The sequence below is a fragment of the Pavona decussata genome, unplaced genomic scaffold (genome assembly GCF_977016875.1).
Source record: "Pavona decussata unplaced genomic scaffold, jaPavDecu1.1 SCAFFOLD_191, whole genome shotgun sequence".
NCBI classification, from domain to species: Eukaryota; Metazoa; Cnidaria; class Anthozoa; order Scleractinia; family Agariciidae; genus Pavona; species Pavona decussata.
Window position 1 is genome coordinate 38,676 of NW_028145600.1, and position 13,797 is coordinate 52,472.

At 38.2% G+C, this 13,797-nt stretch overlaps 1 protein-coding gene, 1 long non-coding RNA gene and 1 pseudogene across 3 annotated transcripts in view; 1 reads left to right on the plus strand and 2 right to left on the minus strand.

The window, feature by feature from the left end:
* The window catches only part of LOC146462100 (uncharacterized), a 46,529-nt gene that overhangs the window by 28,564 nt on the left and 4,168 nt on the right, over positions 1–13,797 (plus strand). The window lies entirely within an intron of this gene.
* The window catches only part of LOC146462102 (uncharacterized), a 45,946-nt gene that overhangs the window by 3,989 nt on the left and 28,160 nt on the right, over positions 1–13,797 (minus strand). The gene's annotated exons all lie outside the window — the stretch shown is intronic.
* LOC146462103 (uncharacterized) lies at positions 8,890–9,759 on the minus strand (annotated as a pseudogene).

The window sequence follows — 13,797 nt, forward strand, 5'->3', positions numbered from 1 at the left end:
ATGCTTCCTAAATAAATAATAAATAAAGGATAAAGACAAGCATACAGAGGAATCTCTCAAACACTCCCGGTTCTAGTCCAATTGATCATTACAAAAAATCTGTGGCTATTCCCCTTCTTGATTCTCTGATTATTCAAAAGGAAGACCGATTTTCTGACGAGGATCGCTACGCCCGTCACTTGTTTATCTAGTACCCTCTATCATAGTTAATAACACCCTGGAGCTATCTGAAATTTCAAAAGCTATCTGGAACTTTGAAAGAACTTTTTTTTTTTCATTTTTATTAATATTATTTACAACATATTACCTACCCTACTTAACAATATAATGCTTACGCTACTTACAATATAATACTTTACACTTAAGAGCCGATTTCTGAAATTATCAAAAATCGGGCGTCAGTCGTGAAAATTCGAATTCCTTCATATTTTGCCCATATAATCTTTATAGTGGAGTATTTTCAAAAATAACGTTAAAAGTTTCGTCAGCGTGTTATTTTTTTCGAAATCGGGCAAAGTTTGAAATACGGCAAATTAGCGTCCTTTCGGTCACGAAACTTACTAAAAATTACCCATTTTCATCTCGCTCGTAGAAAGAAACGCGATGTCCTCCATTAATGAAATGTTTACAAAATATAAACACATCCCTCTTCTTCATAATGCCCTAGTTAAATTTAGATAAGCTTCTCAAACTCATTAATAATTCATGCAGTCAAAAGCCAATAAATGACCTCCATTTCGGTCAGGTGGATGAATCTTGATACCCCAATGAAACACCAGATGAAACACCACCAGGTTTTCATCTGAGATGAAACATGTTTTTCATCTGAGATCAAACATTTGCATTTTAATGAGATTAATTTCTTATTGTTTCATTTGAGAAGACATGTCAAAAACTCGGGCTTCGTGCTTTATCACGGGTTCCAAATACTGAGAAACAGATGAAAGCACTCGGCCTGCGGCCTCGTGCTTTCATCTGTTTCTCAGTATTTGGAACCCGTGATAAAGCACTCGCCCTCGTTTTTGACATATTATTTGAAAATTGGAAATGCTTCGGCCGTTTTCCACATGGCCTCAATATTCGCGAAGAAATGTACTAGCGTTTTTTCCTTTTATTATTTTTTATTTTTTGTTATTATCATTATTTCATTTGCTTCATATTTTTTACTGTCAATCACTTTAGTTTAACGTAGTTCCGCTATTGCGCAAATATTTGTCAGCTATATAAGCGTATGTCCCAATGTAAATTTCCATTATACCTGAAGAAGGCTGGTTTGGCCAGCCGAACTATAGTAACCTTTAAACCGTATTTCTACGTTGTGTCGGTCTCTGCTTCTTGTATCGTTAGAAGAAACCCCATTTCGGCAATTTAAAAATTTAGCAAATTTCACCCAATTTCAACACAAAAGAAACCCAATTGGTACGTCAACTTTGAATTTAAAATGAAGACATTGTTGAAGCACAACCTTTGTAGTTTACCGTGTTAAAATATTTCTGGCGGCAATGCAAAAGTACCCCGTCGAGAGACCAAAATGTGAAGGGTACTTTGACACGAGGAGAGCCTGTGAAACGAACAACGGCCGTCACGCTACATATAAAGTCCTTCGTTAAATTATCACTTGCGACAAAGAATATGTTTTCTATAAGCTGTACAGAAACTGCTAATAGTAGCTTATTCTCTGTTGAACTTAGTAGGATAACATTTTTTTTATGATTTTTTCAACTCATGTATTTTTACAAATGTGGAAGTCAGGATTAGGCACATTTTGCTGTTAATTGTGTAATTGGAAACTGTTTACATTATTCTGCTTCGGCTACTTTCAAAAATACAACAGTCAGGAAATACCAAAAGTCAGAGTATTTCTAAGCTTCAATTCATCTTTTGATTGAGGAAAGGCAATTACTTTAGAATTATAAAGCCAAGATGGTATAAATTCACTCAGAAGAGGTCAAAGTTAAAACGTTTTTGAGCACGGGGAGTGTATATTTGGCTAGACAGCTGGTTTAGGAACTTGAAGAGCTACATATTTACAGAGGTAAAATACGGAATTGTTTGTCGTTTGTTACTTGTTCGCCTTCGTAGCGCGTGGGAAGATAGTTCGGTTACCAGGTCCCACGCGGTTTTGATCACGCCTTAGTTTGTCAGAGTCACGCAGTTACAAGGATTTCAACTTTTTCCGTTTAAAAAGAGTTACTGGCGCTGCAGATCAGATCACTGTGGTAAGTCCCCCTTAGCGAGTTTTCTCGAATTCAGGGCTAGAATAAACTGCCAGTTTATAGCAATTTCATAAATATTTATATTGCGATGCGACAATCACAGCCGGATCTCTGCTGTTAACTTTGACCTCTTCTAAGTGAATTTATACCGTCTTGGCTTTATGTGTTTATATTTTGTAAACATTTCATTAATGGAGGACATCTCGTTTCTTTCTACGAGCGAGATGAAAATGGGTAATTTTTAGTAAGTTTCGTGACCGAAAGGACGCTAATTTGCCGTATTTCAAACTTTGCCCGATTTCAAAAAAAATAACACGCTGATGAAACTTTTTACGTTATTTTTGAAAATACTCCACTATAGAGATTACAGGGTGTTTCAAAAGTTCGTGGACATTTTAAAAAGTCTATACTTCATCCAGATTTCTTATATTTCTCTCCATTTTCTTGCAGATATTAACAAATCTTATTGTTTATCGATTTTCAGAACTTTTGTTTGAGTCAGATAAAAATCCCCGTTGAAATAAATATTTTCCCGCCAAAAGGTGCAAATCTGTAACGTGTGTGTTTCTGTACTTTCCCGCCATTTTTGTCTATTTTCAGTAGCAACTACATACTGTAGATTTTCCACGTCTTGGTATAATTTTTAATTATGAACCCTAAAAATGCAGTCTATTTAAGAGCAGAGGCAGCAATTCTAGGATCATCTGGAGTATCTGTTCGAGAAACGGCTAAAATACTGCAAAAAAGCAAGAGCTGGGTAGCGAAGTGGTATTAAAGGTTTACAAGAGTTTTACGACAAGCCAAGAAGTGGTCGACCATCAGTCCTTGACAGAACGGCAAAGAAAGTTATAGAAAAAAGCAAAGTATAAAAGAGGAAATTCTACAAGAAAAATCAGCAAACAACTGAAGAACAATGGTCTGCCTGGATCTGCACCAACAGTGTGGAGGTATATGTCAAGAAAAGGATAAACCTTTGAGACGAAAAAGAGCTTCCACTTCTGAGCAACAACCAGAGGAAAGCTCGCTTAGTATTCGCTTATAAATATCATAAATTTACAGCAGATGAACGGGAAAATTCTCTTTAGCGATGAGTACCTTAAAAAGGCCTTTTTCATTTTCCGAACCCTAAAAACGATAGCGTATGGGGCTTACAGGAGAGTCAAGTTCCGCCATCGTACCAATTTAAAGGAAGCGCCAAATGGATGGTTTGGGGTGGCATGACAGGCCGCGGCCTTACTTCCCTACATTTCATCCCGCAAGGACAGACTGTAACGGCAGAGTATTACATCACAAAAATCTTTGAGAGAGAAGTGGAGCCTCTTTTCAGCCGAAGATCTACAACAGAAGAGCCTGTAAAACGAAAGCTTTTCAAAAACAATAGCAGTGCGACCCTCGTTCAAGATGGCGCACCAGCTCATACGGCGAAAGCAACACAGCAGTGGTGCAAGAGAAACCTCCCGAATTTTATCCAAAAAGATGAGTGGCCAGCAAATTCACCTGACCTTAACCCCACTGAAAACCTATGGAGCATCATCGACGAAGCTGCATACAGAGATCCGATCCCTAAGACGATGGGAGAACTAGAATCAAGGTTACGGAACGCCTGGCAGAACATACCGCTAGCAAGCCTAAGGGAGCTAGCTCGTTCCATGCCGCAACGGCTCAAAAACGTTATACAGAACAATGGGGGCACTCTGGATATTGATGTTTCAACAGTGGTCAAAGGAAACAATGTACATAAAACTGGAAAACCTTCATTAATATCGGATTTCTAAAACTATCATTTATTTGTATTAAAATAAAGTGTCCACGAACTTTTGAAACACCCTGTATATGGGCAAAATATGAAGGAATTCGAAATTTCACGACTGACGCCCAATTTTTGATAATTTCAGAAATCGGCTCTTAAACACAGACATGCACAAAACGAAACTTGCTAATTAATAAATTGTGGCACATATAATATGTGTTTGACAGAAATATTATACAATCTAAAAGACGCTAAATCTACGTACATAATAAAAGGTTGATGGGAAAAATAAAGACATGGGCGCCGCTATGGAGCACTTAAACTAGTTCTTCAAGTTCAATGTGTATATTATAGGCCTTATCACGGTTTTCGACGCCATTTTGACGGGTAGGCAAACAGGCTTGAAATAACAGTGTTTGTTAGGAAATCCGATGTCAAATAATTTTCATAAAACATCGCTTCTGAAAAATTCATGAATTTGAAACTTTTGGCACTAGGAAAAGGATTTTAAGAACAAAATTGGGGGATGTAGCTTTGACAGAAAGCGTCCAGTGTGTTTTGAACTTTCCATACATTTCCCTGTATTTTTTCCAGCGAATTATTTTTAGTAGCAGTTCACGGCTGGTTCGCTATACAGACAAATGTATGGAAAGTTCAAAACACGACTGGACGCTTTTTGTCACAGCTACATCCCTCTAATTGTGTTCTTAAAATTCTTTTCCTAGTGCCAAAAGTTTCCAATTCATGAATTTTTCAGAAGCGATGTTTTATGAAAATTATTTGACATCGGATTTCCATACAAACACTGTTATTTCAAGCCTGTTTGCCTACCCGTCAAAATGGCGTCGAAAACCGTGATAAGGCCTGTTTTTCCAGCCAAAACCTCTCTGTTATGCAGCATGAAATGAATAAATTCTCAAGGGATTCGCTGTCTTCACCACAAAACGTACACAATGCTGTCGGTTTCAACTCAGCTTTGTGAAGAAAGGCGTTTGTAACTAAATATCTGTTCAAAATTTTGTACTGAAACTCGCGCGTTTTTGTGTTCAAAGCTACTGTAAAAGGTAATCTGTAGATCTCATTCCATTTGAAGCTTGCCCTACCAATTTTCCCTCGAATTTTGCTCGTGCAATTGGAGCACACTCAAAGTTGGAGCGTATTTCCCTTTAGGCAGATTTAAGCCCCGTTTATATGGAGAAAAGTTGTCCCGGGCAAGAGGGTCACCCTTCCAGCCGCATCAACTTTAGCGAGGGTTTATATGAGAAAAAAGTTGACCCCTTTGCCCGGCGAGCCAACAGGGCCCCCGCATGCTCTGATTGTCTCGCCCTAACGGAGTTGACCCGGCTAGGCGAGCCAAAGTGTTTATATGGAGAAAAGGTGGCCCGGCTAGGAGGGTGACCCTACCATCGCAAAAGGGTGACCCGGCTAGGCGGGTCACCCTTCTAGCCGAGCCAACTTTTTGTTTCTCATGTAAACGGTTCGCCCAGTTTTGTAAGGAAATGTAGGAAAAGTTGGGTCGCCCAGGGTAGCTCGGGTAGGCGGGTGACCCTTCTACCCGGGACAACTTTTCTCCATATAAACGGGGCCTTAGATAGTGCTTTACATAGAGCCACGTTTTGGTTGTTTAAACGCAGTTCAAAATAATCTGCAAGAACAAAGGCATTTCTACTATCGTGCGTGTTATTTGTTAATGACTTGCGGTACAGAGCTGGTAAAGCGTCAAGAATCCTTATTAAGTAAGAAATCTCTAGGGGTGATAGACCTGACTGTATTAGATTTTTCAGCACTATCAGATTGTTCTTGTCATCCACTAGATCCTCTATTGTTCCATATAATCACACTAGCTACATCATTACTCATCTGATCGTTTTTCATTTTCGATCCGACTGAGATTTCAGCAAAGCACTTTAGACACTCTTCATAGAACTCGGGTAGCTTTATAGGAAGCTTTTTAACATCAAAATCACAAGTCAAGAAAAGCTTTCCACCAACTAGTTTCAAGTAATGCAAAAAGATTAATTTCCAACGGCTTGGTTGAGCTTCGGCTAACTTTTTACAGCACATGATCTGCTGTGTTTTAACCTGATTCCAAATGTGGGGCTTTCAAACCAACACTCTCTACATCGCCTATTAAGGTTGACCTTTTGACTTTATCTTTTTCTTTCCAGATGAATTGAAATATTATTTTATTGGCTTCTCTAATTACATCCTTGTCAACACTTACTAAACCAGCTCTGTACATAAAAATAGGAATAACAAATGTCTTAACTACCTGTATTCTTCTAAGGATGGTAAGATTTCTCTAGTTCCAAAACTGAAGCTTTTCCTTCATAGATTTAAGAATTTCATCAAAATTCAACTTTCTCCATAGGCCTCTATCGTAAGTAAAATGGATCCCCAGAATTTTGACTGCTCTTTTAACTTTAATGTTCGTATTCAAAACAGCTAAATAGTCTAAATATTTAGATGCGTTTTTCTGATTGCCCAACAGAATGACTTCAGTTTTGTCTTCAGTTTAGTAAAAAGTCCGAACCCATGCAGTGAATCAAAGATGGGCCAAAATTGAAGGCGGTGAGAGCGTTATACATGAATTTATGATTTATCGAATCAAAGGCTTTCTTGAAGTCGATAGCAACTAATACTCCTTTGATTTTCTCTCTCTTCGTATACTCAAAAACATCATCATTTGTACGCACAGCATCAAGAATGGTTCTACCTTTTACATACGCATTCTGATTGTGATGTATGATGTCCGGTAGAACTCTTTGAAGTCTTGTCGCAATTGCTTTTGATCCGATTTTAGCATCAACATTGATCAGCTGAGAAATTTGCTCCAATTATAAATTTTCCGCTTATCTTTCTCTTTCTTTTCTATTAACTTGATATTGGCTTGTTTCAGAGAGTTGGATAGCTAACCCCGATCATATGCGCAATTCAGACTATCGACTAATAAGCCTACTACTGAGTTTCAAAAAGTTTTATAGAATTCAGCGGTAAGCCCATCATTGCCTGGTAACTTGATATTTTCAAATGATGCAAATGATGCAAATTATGCAGGAAGAAATAACTTACATTAATAGATTCAGCGTTGGTACTGTACAGATCAGAGTAAAATTGTTCTACTTCTGTCATAATCCTTTTCGGGTCTGAAGTAAGATGACCACTACTTGTAAAGATCTTTCGAATGCAACCTTTCTTTCCTCTATGAGATTCCAAACCCAGAAAGTATTTCTTGTTTTTCTCGCCTTTTTCATACCAAGTTGCTCTGGAGCGAATTATTGCGCCTTTGGAGAGATGATCGAAATGAGAATCGTATTTCATCTTAAGTTCTTCTAGGATTTCCGGATTTCCAGGTTTGAGACCGATGGGTCAGTTGCCCATGCATCTTCGCAATGTTTTTTTAGCTCTGTTTCAATTGTTGATAAGTCTGCTTTTCTTTGGCGTGCCATTTCTTTACAATATTTCATAGAAAATTGTCTCACTCGATATTTAACGAGATCCCACAGCACTCTTTTGTCATTAACGTCTTCAAATTCCTCGATCCACTCTGGTATTTTCTGATTCATTAATGTTAAGTAATTTTCATCCTCAATTAGACTCGCGTTAAATTTCCAGTAGAAAGTGTAACGATGTTAATTTATGTATGTTTAGTTAATTTATACAGTTTAGTTTACATCCAGGATCCTTAATTTGTTCGCCCGTTTCACTTGATGTATACTCGGCTTACAAGATTGAAACGTTGTGTTTAGATGTACAGGTGCTTCGTTGTCTGTCATAGCGAATACGTTACAGGAAGGGCCGTGTTTTTGTGACTCAATGCTATTAAATGAAATTGTGATCGCAGACTGGTCAGTCCTGATCGCAGTTTTAATATCCGTTTCTTCGACTTCATCTTGACAGGAGTCACTTATCAACCAAAAATCCAATCTTCTCTAGATAAGTGGATTCTTTTGCCTCCACGTGAAACGTTTACAATCCGGGTTACGAATTCTCCATATGTCAATTAAATCACAATTTAGACAAATATCTTTAACCCGCTTAGCAGATTCTGTCTCTGTAGGTGATCCTCCAAAACAGTCAAGGTCTAGATCGGTTATAACGTTAAAATCTCCGCCAACTATTACTTTCAGTTCAGGATCGGAAATAAAGTCGTCTAGGTTGCTCTGTATTTCATAAAAAAAGAAGCACTCTTGTTGTACTTTGTTTGGCGCATAGATGTTTCCGAGAATATAATCAGTACCTTGCATATATATTCGCGTTTAGCAGTATGTATCGACCCTTATTGTCTGTGAGGACAGATTTCGCTTCAAATTCTAAGTGATCTTTTACAAGCACTAGCACTCCACAACTGTGATTTGAACCGTGTGCAAAAAATATCGACCCTTTCCACTGACTCCTCCAAACATTTTCGACGTCTTTAGTTCTATAAGTTTCCTGTAAAAATATGACATTTGCGTTCTGTTTGTTTAGCCAAATTAGCAGAGCTTCTCTTTTTTCTAGAGAGCGAATGCCTCGAACATTTAAAGAGAGCATTTTAAAATTAACGTTTGTTTCTACAGGTGTCGTATCTAACGCCTGATTTTACTGAAATAGGTTCCATAGCGGCGTTAGAAACGTAACTGAGATGGAAATTTTGTTACGAATTCAAAAAAGCTTGCACAATGCCCGATTAACACATGTAACAATTGTACACCTAAATGAAGTAGACGTAAGCTTAAAGAAATACACCTCATACAATGACACAAAAGACTAAAAAAGCAAACAGTGAAAACTGCTAATTTTGCTTTCAAACTGGATCCTGCGACAAACATGCAATGGTGGAATAAATTAAGATGCACGGAAATACTTAGCTCCATATTTTTGCCTTCTGAAGAAAAAACAAACAGCCATTCGTTAAAGTAAAAAAAAAAAAGAAAGAAAAAAAGAAAGAAGAAAATTATATGTTCACTAATGTGCCTTCCACGTAAAGTTTATTGGGCTCTGGTCTGCTAAAGAATGCACGCTTACCCGCCTTGTTTGCTGCTGTTAGTTTAGGCATCAGCTTTTTCCTTTTTTCAACAATATCCTTTGGGAAGTCTGGCGAGATTCCTATCTTCTTTCCTCGTAATCTAGTTGCCCTATCCATTACTCGCTCTCTGTCTGGATAACGTAAGAATCGAGCGATGATTTGCCTTGGTTTTCCACTCGTGTTACTCCTAGGTTTGCCTATTCTATGCACTTTCTGGAATTCGATCTTGTCGGCGTCTTCGATGCCCAGTTCTGCTTTCGTGAAATTAACTAACACATCTTCTGTGTCATCCTCGTCTGTCTTCTCAGGAATTCCATGAAATCGAAGATTTTCTCGCCGCTGATACACTCCCATTTACAGGTTTTCTTGTCTTTGAGTCTCCAATTCTTCTTTTTGACCCTCCAGTGTCTGGTTTAAACTCTCAACTTCGCAGTTGAGAAACGCCATTCCTTTGTCGATTTCGTTGACCAAGACCCTTGTCGTTTCGAATCTGTCTACTTTCGTGTTTATCTCTTTGATCTTTTCATCGAGGCTTTTGGCGTAGCTTTCTAGAAGGTCGTGCTTCTCTAGCTTCTTTTCCATGTCATTCAGCTTCCTTAATACAGCGCTTAACTTTGGCAGTAGGTCTTCTGCCATTTCAAACACCGAATGGATTTCGTCGACTCAGCTTCGTCCACCTGTCCAAATTTGATTTCCTTGTCTTCAGGAGAGTGACAATCGCTTTCCGATGAGTCTGCACTGCTCTTTCTATCTTTTCTTTTGTAACTTAGAGATGTCTCTGCCATTTAAATGATTTTCTCACGAGGATCGCCACGCCCGTCACTTGTTTATCTAGTACCCTCTATCATAGTCAATAACACCCTGGAGCTATCTGAATTTTCAAAAGCTATCTGGAACTTTTAAAGATCTTGAATGCTTGTCTCAGAATGGTTGTTACTCGTACACTTGAAAGTTTCTTGAATTTGAGATGTCCGGCTGTGTCTGATCTACTTCGCTTTCGATTTTTCATTCAACTACGTTCGCAAAGAGCTGCGCGTGTCATGTGATCATTACGTTGTCGCTTTGGTCGGAATTTGCATCATCATCCGGTCGTTTTAATTTGAAAGAAATTTTTACTTAAAATAAAATTCAGTAGACATCAACAGCAATATCCAAACGCGGAGAATTTAATAAAACAATTATTCCATTCGCGCTTGTTGGATATGAGATTGGTTATAGCCAACTCATATCCAACGCACGCGAATGGAATAATTGTTAAATAGCCGCGCCCAGGCCCCGCGGGCTCTGGGAAAGAGCGTCTGTTCAGGAATAAATCGTACAAAACTAAACAACTACAGTAAAGTTCAAACTACCGACAGCGAAATCCAAGACTACATTTATCGCTCGCTGTTTTCAGTTTCTCAGTGAAATTGGGTAGTCGTATCAAAGGCCAGAACTATTTTGCGTTATTCTCACCTATGTACTCATTTTGTTTTCAAGAAACATAAACGCGAATCTCACGTTTATCGTAAAAGGGGGTGCATAATCTCTCTAATATTACCAGTTACAAGCGTCATCGACGAATTACACTTTTCTGATCTCGAAAAACATAAAAATAGGATAATGTTGTTAGGTAAGCTAGTTTTCATGACGTTCTCAAAACGTAAGTTGCGATAAAATTCAATCTGAATGTGCTCGGTTAATTAGTCTTGGTACGTTCAACACAGTTAAAAGGATTGAATTGAAGGCGGAAGTAACTTTCGTTTTTTTCTAAGTAATAATCATTGATTCCAATACTTATGTACAAATTTGACCATGAATTAGGAAAACCCGATTTCTACCTAAAATATGCAATAGTTAAGAAAGTGACACAAAAACCTCAAAGTTAGTGATGTACCGTGCTGGATGGAAATAAAGGCCAGGAAAATGTGAAGAGGAAGTGAATGACTTTCGTTTTCAGTTTTTGTTATTCAAATAAAACCAAAATGAACACGGTTTCTTTGACTTTCTACAACCAATGAGATCTTTGCTTGGCACATCAATAACAATAGCCGGGTGATGTCAGCTATATCGATCTTGAGAACCCATTGATTAATGAGCAGTGACAGCTGAGCATGAGGCTTTAGTTAAGAACACTCTCCTTTATTTCTCGTGCCGATCATCTCATGTCACCTTATTCTTTAGATTCCTTTCGTTGAACTAAAGTTGTCTCTTTTTTTTGAGCTTGGAATAATTCTTTTTCCTCTTTGCTTTATTCTTGTTTATTCAGTTTGTTATAGATAATGAATGATTAATGTTTATCAGTCTTTAACCCGACCAACCTAGCTCCATCTAAACTTTCTTGCTATAGAAACCACATCAAACGAAAGCCAATTGTATATAGCTGTATTGTTGTTCAGTTTTGTTTTGGCTAAGCAAATGATTGATAGCCGGCTATGCGTGCAATCGCTCGTTCTCTGGTATTTCGTATGGACTGCACACAACCATTTTGTCCATACATGCCTATGACACGGTGTTAGTTAAAGGGACACAGTCACCTTTGTGACCGCGCTGACCTGGACGCTAGTTTTTTGTCAATTTTGAAAAGCGTCCACTTCAACCCGAAATCAAAAGTACGCGTCGGCATCCAGAAATCCGCTTCAATCTTCCCAGTGTTTTATTGGATTTTCAATCTTTTACTGGAAACCTGTTTCTGAGTATGCTTTTGCTCATCCTATGATATTATTTTATCATATTTGGTTAAAAACAGTATGGATCGCGTCTCCAACGGAACATGAAAAGAAGAGGTGGGAAACGTGAAGGCGCCGGGCGGAAGAAATCGCCTGCGTTGACTAAAATAACGAGAGAAATCAATCAAAAACATTGGAGAACAAATCACCATTATATATATTTGGAAAATTACATTTTCTCAACCTGGCGAAAGGTTCGGGCGGTGGGAATCTTCGTAAACGATTCGAACTACGCGTCATGGCTGCTTGGTTTGGAGCTCAGACGAAGACAAGCTTCGGTACACAGTCGATTATCTCCTCGACAAGAAAAACCTCCAGTAGAACCTTGTTTTCTACGGGTCGAGCAAGCGTTCTTGCAACGACATGGGTTTAGTTCCTAAATTTAGATAACGGAAAAGTTGTAGAAACGAAATTATAAAAGCAAAATATTTGATTGAAAGCAGAAATAAAGCTTACCGTTAGTTTCGCTACAAAGTCGTTTCGCTACACTGCAGCTTAGTCGATTCGCTACGTCTTAAAATTGACATATTCTCTAATATTTGAACTCAATTTGCTTCTCATGCAAACACTGTGAAACGTAGAAACAGCTAAGATAATTTTTCACACGACCGGATACCAAAATAAATGATTAAATGATTCTTCGACTTCAGAGGTATTCGTTGACGTTTGACTTTCCCTGGACAAGTCCATCAGTAAATTCTCCATGGTATCAAGAAAATGAGTGTTCTAAAATGGCATTAGGTCTATAATCACTATAATAATTACGACTGGCAAATACTTCGACTCGACAAGGTTTGTTTACATTTTTCAAAGGATGCACTTCTCAGCGCGAGACTTGTGATGAAGTGTGATATGCAAATCAGCTAAGAAATGGTATCTAATGCGCATGTGCACCAGGTGACTGTGTCCCTTTAAGTACCTCATGTAGTTGTCTTAGATTTTGTGACACATAAACAAAGAAACAAAGGAAGATAAAGAAATACGTAGCGCGGAAACCTTTCTGCCAGCTGTTCAGTCCCAGAAAAGAGATTAATTAAAACTGTCTTCGTCTGCTGCGGGGCTCACTGAAGCGTAATAAGGCTCCGTTCAAAGCGAAAGTGATTCAGTTCATATAAGTAAAATAGATTGGTTACAACAAGCGTTAATGTCCCTAAGAGACTGAACATTATAATCCGTCGGTTAAACATCTCCGGATTGCTTGATAGCTGTCTATCCTCTTTTTAAGTGGCAAAATGTCAGTCAAGCCGTGACTTGCCACGCCGTTCGCCATTCCGAGTGTAGATCATTTCTTTCTTGCTCACTAAATAGAGACGGTTTTAAAAGCTATTCGATCGATCCCAAATTCAAACCTGAACCATTATTGATTTATTAAATGGTATTAATAAAATTAAATATCACTCGAGGGGGGATAATAACAGCATCCTTGGCTAGACGAATTTGCGCAAATATTGACAAACTTATTATCATGTACCAGTTAGTTGACAAGAATTACCAGCTGGCTCCAAGCATGTAGGCAACGAATTGTCCTTTTTAATATTTTATGTATCTGAGTACGTTGTTATCAAAACTTTTTAGTAAGAATATGTAAGGAAGATTCCTTGTGAATTACGAAATGCCGTTGATAAGGAAACGACTGTAGACAAGCGACTTTCACGTCACTAAAACTGATCAGTTGAAATCGAATAAGGTAAAAAAAAAAGGAGAAGAAAAAACAGCAACACTCACCTTGAAAAAAGGCAAACAGGAAGAAACTGATCTCAATGGACGTACAGAATTTAGAGCTGGAGGAACGCAGGAACCGTAACAAGGCCGGAACTATAAAGAAGTGTTCGTGGTTTCACTTTCACCGAGACGGATTATGCCCGCGGCGACTTTTTTGAACCGGAATAACTTTTAATTAAGAATTTGAGCAAACGCCATGAAACTTCGTGACTTTTTCAGAATTATCTACGAAAAATTTCTTTTTAATGAAGAAAATTTACACTGAGCAGTTTTAAGCTAGATCGCAAGGAGGAAAGTAGTGTTTAGCTTCCTTCGCTGTTGCGTGCTTTGATGAAACAAAACTTACCCAGCATAAGAATAAGCGTGCTATGGACAAAAAGCTGCCAATATACG